Here is a 9929-nt window from a genome sequence, read left to right on the forward strand (position 1 = left end):
GGACAACAATTAACTTGACAACAACAACCCTAAGCTCTGTGTATGACAAAAAAAACCACAAACTCTACAAATGACATGCTGTGCAAGGAAAAATGAAAGGTACTAATATTTAGGAAGACTATTGGAAAGTTTACAAAAACCCATGAACCTTTACTAAGTCGGCTCCACACATGCCAACTCTCTAAGCTTTAATTTTAATCATTGTCTGGCTGGTTGTTGATGGTGCTGGACCTGCCAACATTCAGGGGATCTCCCCATTTTGAATTCCCAACTAGACCTCACACCGTTTGGTGTAGGAGTCCCATCTGGTTCGATGGCTCAGTTGCCATTATCTTAGAGATTTTCCTTAGCTCTTGCTATTCAACACATGAGAGTGTTATGCTTGTATCTTCAAAAAGCGAGGTGAGTATGCCTGGTGAGTGCATAATGTAACTTGTGTCCGGGTTCTCTTATTGTAAAGGGATATATTAAAGTAAGCCTATAGATGAGAGGTAATAGTACCACCCAGGGAGAGACACACGCGAACCAATAAGGGTATGTCCAGCGTCTAGCAGAGTAGTCCACAATGGATGCGATAGTTTTTAAAACCAAAGTGTAAGGGAAAACAAACACACCATACAGTAGAGAAGTCCACATGGGGGTGATGATCATTATAACTAATAAATAAGAATGATCTGTCTAATGTCAAGCGGAGTAGTCCACATGGACAAGACAACAATGATAAACAATACAACACATTTTCAACAATGTAAGTGCTAAAATAACCAAAGTAGTTTAACTATCTTAGTACAGGTTAAGAAAACATGCATTACAAATGTTTAAAGAGTAGTCTTACAAACATATACAAAACACGTGTGAAAACGTGCTGGCTCTAATAGGCTTATGAATTAAGAAAAAGTCCCAAGACACATTTGTACACCATACATCACTAGTCCCAGTAGTGGGACATTGGAGCCTCTCCTCGCTCCTCAAAGAAGAAACTATAGACTCTCAAAGCTATGTGCGAGGAGCCAAGGTGAAAAGTCCTTGCTCATACAACGGGAAGGGTATATATAGCCAAGGTTGATGCTTGGCCCTTGTGACTCTTTGACTACCCTCGTGACTGTTCAACTTCCAATAACTTTTCAATTGACATGACTCTTCAACTTCTTATGTGCGTCCATTGGACTTCACTTTACATTACATTCAGTTACAACGGATATGGACCATAACACTGATGTGGCTGAGGCAACTCATGACACAACTTGACATGACACTGTTGACATGTGTTGGCTGACTGTGGTGTCCATGTCAAGCTGTTGCGTTGTTGAGTGATGGATGTACTCTTGGCGTGCTTTGTCTTTTCATCTGCATGGCATAGTGTTATGGGGTCTTCGATGGCCTTGGTATTGCTTGATGCTTCAATTCATGTGTTCCTTTTGCTTGTTGCTTGATATGCTTGGTATATCCATCTAGCTGCAAGCAAGTATTCTAGCATGTGTGCTCCTTCTTTATCCTGTTCATTGTCTCGACATGATCTACCAATATACTTGTTCCTGCAATTCACTCATGATGGTATGACATCAAATCCAAAACCTCGTAGTCTAGCATGATGCATTGTTCTTGTGTTCCAGGTGATAGGGAGGGAGGACAACTCACTGAGATAGCACAGAGCATACCTTAGGCTGGAATGAGAAATTCCAGGAGGACAACCCGGCATTGTCAGGAAAAATTGTGCAGTGACCACTGGGAGGAAAAATTGCGCAGTGAAAGTCACCAGTGTCATCTACAACGTGGGACCTTGAGGGGGGGAACCTCTGCTCAGTTTCTGGAGGGAATACAGAGCGGGGCTATAGAGGGACAATTGGATAGTTTAGCGCATTTTCCAGAGGGAAGATAGAGCGAGGCTGCAGAGGGACAATTGGGCAGCTCTGCGCAGTTTCTAAGAGTAGTGCAGAACAGGGATGCAAGGGACCTACTGAGGCATTATTGCACAATTTCTCGGAACAGTGCAAGACAGGAAATAGAGGGTTAGCTGGGCATATCTGTGTAGTTTTGGGGAATAGTGCAGAGCAAGGTAGTAGAGGACCAGCTGGGAAGTTCTGCGCAATTTCAGAGAACAATGAAGACCTAGGTCTTAGAGAAGTGTAGGCTTCCAGTAGACAAGAAGGAGGCATGATGAATGTGCTTGAGAAATGCGCAGTTCAATTTGGTCATCGAGGAACTCTCTGCACAATTCCGGGAGGAAAACATGCTTCTCACCTTCAGGATTGCACAGTGCAACTGACCTAGAGGACAACCTCAAGTACTACGCAGTTCTGGACAACAGAGCAGGGTCACTAAGGGCTGAGACTATGTTGTGAAACTCAGTCGGGCTTCGGTGGAAGAGGGTTGTTTGGTCGGACAAATTTTCAGGAAAATGGCTATGTCAAAAGCAAGTGAACTTGACATTGTGATCATACACTTAGCATACTTGACGACAAGACAACATAAACCACCATGAAAACAAGACAAAACATTCCCTCGGTGAGACTATCTTAGAGCTAAGAGCAACAAGCATGAAACTTGTAATAGAACTGTGGATGATCGTGATGACACTTACGCGACAATGCTTACAAGTTTTTGTGTGAGTACGACGGGTGTTCACATAGTGAAGACAACCCAAACACACAAAGATAAACCTTCAAACTCTCCAGAATAAGAGCACAAGCATGACAAAGCAATCAACATGCCGAAAGACGACCGCTGATCAAACATGCAAAATTTGAAAAAGACTTCACAAGAGCTCATGGGGTGAGCTCGAGTGTTTACAACCACCAAAGAGAAACCACGGAAGGCTTTGAAATTTGGACGCAAGCCAAAATTTTGGAGGGTGTTGCAGCCGCTACAACACTTGGTCACACATTGGTTGAATACCAACTTCTCTATTTTGGTTCATTTTCACCGTAGGGCCTTGGCCTTTCGGGGAGTATTGATTCATTGTGCAGATCACTTTGGCTTCCCCACTTACTCCATGGACATAAATGGTTCACCTTGTATCGACTCAATTGAACACAACACAAAATTCAGCGAGATCACAATGTTTCAAAGTAGGAAGGGTAATTTGGCTCATGAGCTTAAGATTTTTAGAGTATAAGTTTTCATCTTTAGTGTTGCTCTACTGCCAGCAGGAATGGACAGTACTGGTGGGCCCCAGTATTGTAGCAATAATGCTACAACTCTTGGAACTCCCTTCTTTAATTTTATCAACCTGGTAGTTCGTAACAAACTTGGAAGCGACGGTGCTGTATGCACAAGTACTAGCTCTTGCCGCAGCTGTCACTTGGTCAGCTAGCACAAGTCCGCTAGGGGCTCAAGCCAACTTCTATGAGCTCTTAGAAGAAGCTTTTTAACTGATGGATGAAAGCTAACTCAAAGGAAGCTAATCTACTTGCGGAAAGAAACTGAAAGCCAAAAAGAAATACAAACCCTAACAAACCCTAATTCTACCAACTAGTCCTACTGATGCAAAAATGAGAATGCAAACTACGAGAAGAGATGCCATTACTTCTAGGAAGGTAAAATGCATGTGTCTAAGTTATCACTATCTGAAGAAAACATCTTTTTGTATTTTTTATTAAGTTATTAGAATTATCATGCATGTGCTTTTAACTGGCTTTTCACTGTGCAGGGATGGATCAAGGAGGAGGAATGCTTGGAAAAGGTTGGGATGGTACAGAGAGGGTCTAAGGGATCCCTAACATTCTTTCTGAGAGTTTCACAAAGTCTAGATGCCATGCAATCGTGTTTATGAACTTCTACAGGAAGTTTGCAGGGGTTTCTACAGGAAGTTTTGTAATTCTTCTACAGGATGTTTCGTGATTGGGTTTTTGACTGATAGGTGAGTGGGAGAGAATGCATGAATGGGTAGGGAGGTAGGGTAGGGGCCTGGAATGACCCAATGACTGAGGGATGAGGTGATGAGAGGGTGTGGAAGTCTAGCTTGCATCAAAGAAGGTTTAGGCAATGGAAAGGCAAGAAGGTAGGGTTACGTGGCAAAAGAGCAGATGGGGGATAAGGAAACAGACTTGGTGATGGAGGAGCTGATCTGGACAAGGCTCAGATGAACGAGGAGGTGATGAAGGTGCCCTGCATAGTGTTTACCTGATCAAACCAACTACGTCTTGCATATAATCAAAATATTAGATGATCTATCTAACAGTTTAATGAGATCAGTGAACACCAACCTTATTCATGACAAGAATCACGTACAGCATGTGAACAAAACATTATCAAAGAGATATAAATGCATGACTAACTCCTACCAATCCATCCTAAACATAAAAAGCTACTTCAACCATCAAAAGCAACCTAAGTAACAAAGCACGAATTAAATCTAAAGAGCAGATTTTATTTTAAGAATGCAGCGAACACACATAAAGATAAACAAGGGAGGTACTGGGCGCTTGAGATGGGCCCAACCCCAAGAGCTACAGCCTCCCAAGAGAGATTTAGAGCTGGTGCAAAGCCGAATTCATCTTTATTAATCAAGAATGAAGAGTTACATCAAAACTGTCCACAAGGAGAGCTTGAGAATGAGCTGAGAGCAAAGCTAGTCTATTGCCTACAAATCGAATTACAAAATGACTACAACAAGGCTATGAAATGACTAACTACTAGCTACTATCTACTGGCTAACTAGCTAACATCCACTGGCTAACCGAAATGAGGCCCTAAGCCTTCTTATTTATACAAATTGAGGACCCAACATTCCTCCTAAACTTTAGGGACTCGGCTGCCCAAAACTTGGAGTTAACAGCAGTCCTACTTGACTTGCTTGGCTGCCCTTGTGCTGATTGATTCGGTGGCCCTTGAACTCCGAGCTGATGGTGGAGAATTCGAGGTAAGGGCCCATAAATGGAGGGGACACCTTCCTACAAATCCTCTAGCTTGTTCTCCCACGAATTTGGCTGCCAAGTGCTCATTAAGACCTTCAATTTTGTCTCCAAGTTGACCAAAAAGGCTACACAAAGCACCCATTAGACTTGTTGGCATAATGACTAACCAAATTCACTCTATTAACATAAATATAATAAAAAACATGCAATAAACTAATGAGAATGGTGGATTAAGTCAAATTAGGAGGTTGAATGAGCCCAAATAATTGTCCATTCTTGGGGCTCATCAAGTACCCCGACGAAGTCACACGTGAACACAAACATTTCTCCACTACCAGTGAGCCTAGAAAGTACCCCGATGGAGTTTCTTTCTTCACCTCTCTGCGCAGGAATCCTTTCTCTTCTTTCGCCTTTGTTATTTTTTGAAAGAGGACTATGCATAGGTACTTATTTATTTTTGGGGCAGAAGAGGGATCCCGAATTATTGAGATAAAAAGAGGTTGTTCCTTTAGAGAAGCATGTAAGACCTCTGATTTAGGTTTGCTCGTTTAGATTTTCCCCTTCTCTGTTTCTACTAGTTGGATGAGCTTGAACACACAGAGTAGAAAACTGAGTATAGGCATGAGGTTTCCCAGACTAGACACGGGTTCATGGTTTGACCAAAACATTCCTTACAAATAGATCATATTTTCCGTCAAGACTTCATCGGCCAAAAGTTACAACCAAGCACAAATAAGACATACACAAGACTGGCCAAGCGCTGTAGTGTCACAAGACTCTTTGAACTTTAGCCACATGCACATTAGGAAGCCAGAACATAGTGCATGACATCACTTATTTACAAAAAAAACAACTGAATATCAAAGGAAAGCAAAGCAACAAAGCACAGAACAAAACGATAAATAGAAAAATAGCAAAGCAAAGAACATAACAACAATGAAAGGATTATGTACACACTGCGGGGTGTGACCCCAAATCATTGAAAATAATATTTTTAAGTCTTTTCCATTGATAGGGAGAGTGTCAATCTTCCCATCAAGTGATTGTAAACGATACGTGTGTTGTCCAAGCTTATCGTGAATGGTGAATGGGCCAATCCACAAGGATTGAAACTTCATGTGTTTGCCTTTGTCTTCGTGGGTTTTATCCCACTCCAAGACTAAGTCACCTACAGTGAAGTTGGTACTCCTTGTAAACTTTATGTCAAACCATCTCTTGATATGGCTTTGGTGAAGTGTAAACTTTTCTTTTTCTTTCACCCTTTCTTCCTATAGCTTGTGTAATGTGTCCAATATACTACGTTGAAATAATAGACATAGCTTGCCTTGGGATTCTTGGGCCAACTAGAGAGCAAGAAAGTAGATATTCAGCAGAAGGATGGCTTCTTTTCTGTATAACAGGAAGTAGGAGGAGGTATTCAGAGAGGGTTTGGGTGCAACTCGGTCAACCCATAGCGCATTCACTAGAGCGAAGTGCCAGTTTCACTGTTCATAGTAAATGGTCCTTTTTATGATGCAGATAAGATTTTTGTCTGTGGACTTAGCAAGACCATTTCCCTGCAGGTAGTAGTTAGTAGAATGCTTTAACATAATACCATTTTTCAATGCAAAGTCATAAAGCTTTAACGGAGAAAAGTACTTTTCATTTTAAAAAACAAGTGATACAGGAATGCCAAACCTCGAGATGATATTTTGCCTTTGGAAGTTGATGACTTCCTGGTCATTCACTTGTTTCAACGGAACTGCTTATGTCCATCGCATAAAGTAATTTGTAGCAGTTAAGATGTAGCGGTGTTGCTTTGACGAATGTCAGAAAATATCCCCAATGATGTCTAAGCTCCATTGTTGAAATGGTTTGTCCACTACAATAGGCTGCAACGGGGTAGTTGACCTTCGTTTTCTGCTGACACATCTCTCACAGACCACGAACTTGCGGGCATAGGCATGTGCATCTTTGAATAATGTAGGCCAGTAGAAACCAGCCCGCATGACCTTGTGCATTATTGTGTTTGCTACAAAGTGACCCCCAACTAGTCCATCATGGAGATCACGTAACACCCTCTCTGAATCCTATGCCTCTAGGAATCTGAGAAAAACGCCATTGTGATGTTTTCTGTAAATCACTCCATGCACCAACTGGTAAGACAATCAGAGTGACCTCTTCTGCCACATAGAGAAGTGAGAGGGTATGGTGCCATGCTCAAGGTACTGGTGCACGTTTGCGTATCAAGTGTTCCTGTGTGAGGTGGGGGTGTTGGGGGGGGGGGGGGGGGCGGGCTCGCTCAACATTATACATTTCAATTTCTTGCTCCCAACTAATGAGCTCTTCTTCTTCCTCTTGCACATGTACTACTTCTGTTGCTAGTCTACAAAGCCCGTGACCCTTAGTGGTGTGAACTGTCTTGATGTCAAGGTCATACTCTTGCAACCATGTCATCCAGTTTTCCCTTCTCTCACCCAGCTCTTGCTGAACAAGTAGTGATCTGACTGTTGGGTGCAGCACAAAGACAATGCAATGATTTTTCAAGAGGTAAGGTCTGAAGTGTTTAACTGCCTTGTATACTATGTATGTATGTTTGTTCGTGACGAGATAGTTTAGTTCAGGTCCCTGCAATCTTGGGCTCATGAAAGAGATGGGTTGTTCATTATCCAACTCGTCTTTATGAGTGAGCACAACAATGAGTGAAGTTTCGAAAGAAAAATGTGTAGAGAAAGAAATATTTGTTGAAGTTTGGGTTATACAGTGTAGGGGCCTCTGCTATAGATTTCTTAATCCGGGCAAACACTTCCTTTTCATTTTTTTCCCAATTGTACATTGTGTCCTTGGTCATCTCTTGAATGGGTTTGACAATCTGCACATCACTAGATATGCACTTTATGAGGAAGTCGTTCTTCCCCAGGAAGGACTGCATAGCTTTCTTGTTCACAGGATAAGGAATTTGCGTGATGGTCCAAACTCTTATCGGATCTACCTTGATCCCACTCCTGGAAATGATGTGCCCAAGGAGGTTACCCTCAGACACTGTGAAGACGCTCTTCTTGGGATTCAAGGATATCTCATACTTCCAACATCGCTTAAATATTTTCTTAAGATGGCACAAGTGGTCTGACCGTTATCTAGATAAGACTACCATGTTGTTGAGGTAGACCACTACGCTCTGTCCAATGAGCCCACGTAAAGCGATTTCCATTGTGCTCTAAATTGTAGCTCGTGCATTTACCAACCCAAACGACATTCTACAGTAAGCAAACATACCCCACTTGGAACGAAATGTTGTCTTCAGTCTATCAGGCTCTGCTACCAGAACCTGATTGTATCCTGAGAAACTGTCTAGTAAAGAGAACATCTTTTCTCCATATACTATCTACAATATGTGTTCCATAGATGTCACTGGGTAGTTATCTTTGTTTGAGGCAAAGTTAAGATTTCAGAAATCGACGCACAGGCATATCTCCCCGGACTTCTTTCTAACAGGGACTATATTTGAAACCCATGAGGAATGACAAACCTTGTAAATGATTCGAGCATCCAACAACTTAGCCAATTCTTTCTATATGAGGGGCTCAAGTGATGGATGTACTTTCCTTAGCTTATGCTGAAATGGCTTGGCCCCTTCCTTGATTGGAATTACGTGATGGATTATTCGCATGTCATATGTTTTTAAGTCATCATGCATCCATGCGAACACATCACGGTACTGTCTGAACAAGCGGTCAAAAGCTTATCGCTCTTCTCGTGTGCAACATGTACTGAGATTCACAAACTTCAGATCTTTGTCTATTCCCAGATTGATTTGTTCATACAACATTGTGGAACTGTAGGTTTTGACATTCACGGGCCCTTGAAAGTGGTTCTGCAGGTCATACAAATTTTCGAGTGATACCACACCCTTGGGATGAGGTTGCCTTTGCTGTCATCAGATGGGCTTTGTAGAGACTACTTGTGCTTGTCTTCATCTATCATTGTGTCCTTGAAGACGTTAGCATTAGCCATGAAATGCAGTATCTGTTGGTCATCATCAAAAACACATAAATTAGTGATGTTATCAGGGACATATGGCTTATACAAAATTTCAACAGAAAATCTATCCCTCAGTGATGTCATCCTAGCAGCTGCATTTTCCAAAGCATCTACAGCTGCGTTACGCATTCTTGGTACATAAATAATATTGAAAGCTTGGAAGTTAGAGATAAGTCACCATACATCTTATTGATAACTCTTAAGATGGGGTGAAACACAGTGTATGGTGTTATGTACCTGACGCACCACAATATCTGAGTCACCTACCACTTTTAGCACAACAACATTGAGGTTGATGGCTTTCTGTAAGCCCAAAATGAGTGCTTCATACTTGGCGGTGTTGTTCGTTCACTCGAACTCCAAGCATCTAGAGACTAAATGTTTCCTTTGCAACGGGTTTGTCAAATTACAACTGGCTCAAGAGCCGTCTTGTTACTTGGATATGCCAAAGTATAAGGTCCACATTGTTATAGCTCCAAATCTCACTCTTGGGGTTTGTGATGCTGCACCCATGGCCTAGGGCAACCCCTCCTTCTAGACCTGGTCCAAAATTTAAAAAACAATGTTTTATTCCATATACACGACATTGCCCTGAGCTAAATGCGTGTATACGCGGGTCTGTGTATACCCAACCCGCGTATATGCCTTAAAACACTTAAAAAAATTTAAATCTCCTTAATTTCGGGCGGAGATCGCGGGTTTTACCTGCTGATCACCCGTTAGTGCCCATGGCCCAACTGTTCCCAAATAAAAAACTACTTTGGGAGAAGTATAAAAAGGCTTCAATGGGAAGGCCTAAGGGAGGATAGAAGAGAGAGAAAGGTTACTATGCTGAGATTTCCCTAACCAGGTCTGAAGATCCTTGTGCCTCCTGCACTTTCCCCATTTTTACAGGAAACCCTTGTTTCTTTGTGTGATGATGTCCATTTGCTACTTGTGATATCATGGAGTAAGTCGTGGAAGGAGTTTGTTAAAGGCTTGAGACTGGATGAATCCGGAGGACGGTTCCACTTGGAGCCTGTGAAAGGACGACTAAGGTGAAATTATTCCTTT

This window comes from Pinus tabuliformis, chromosome 3_2 (genome assembly GCF_031772625.1).
Source record: "Pinus tabuliformis cultivar Carrire ecotype Pingquan chromosome 3_2, CPIR1, whole genome shotgun sequence".
Taxonomy (NCBI): Eukaryota; Viridiplantae; Streptophyta; class Pinopsida; order Pinales; family Pinaceae; genus Pinus; species Pinus tabuliformis.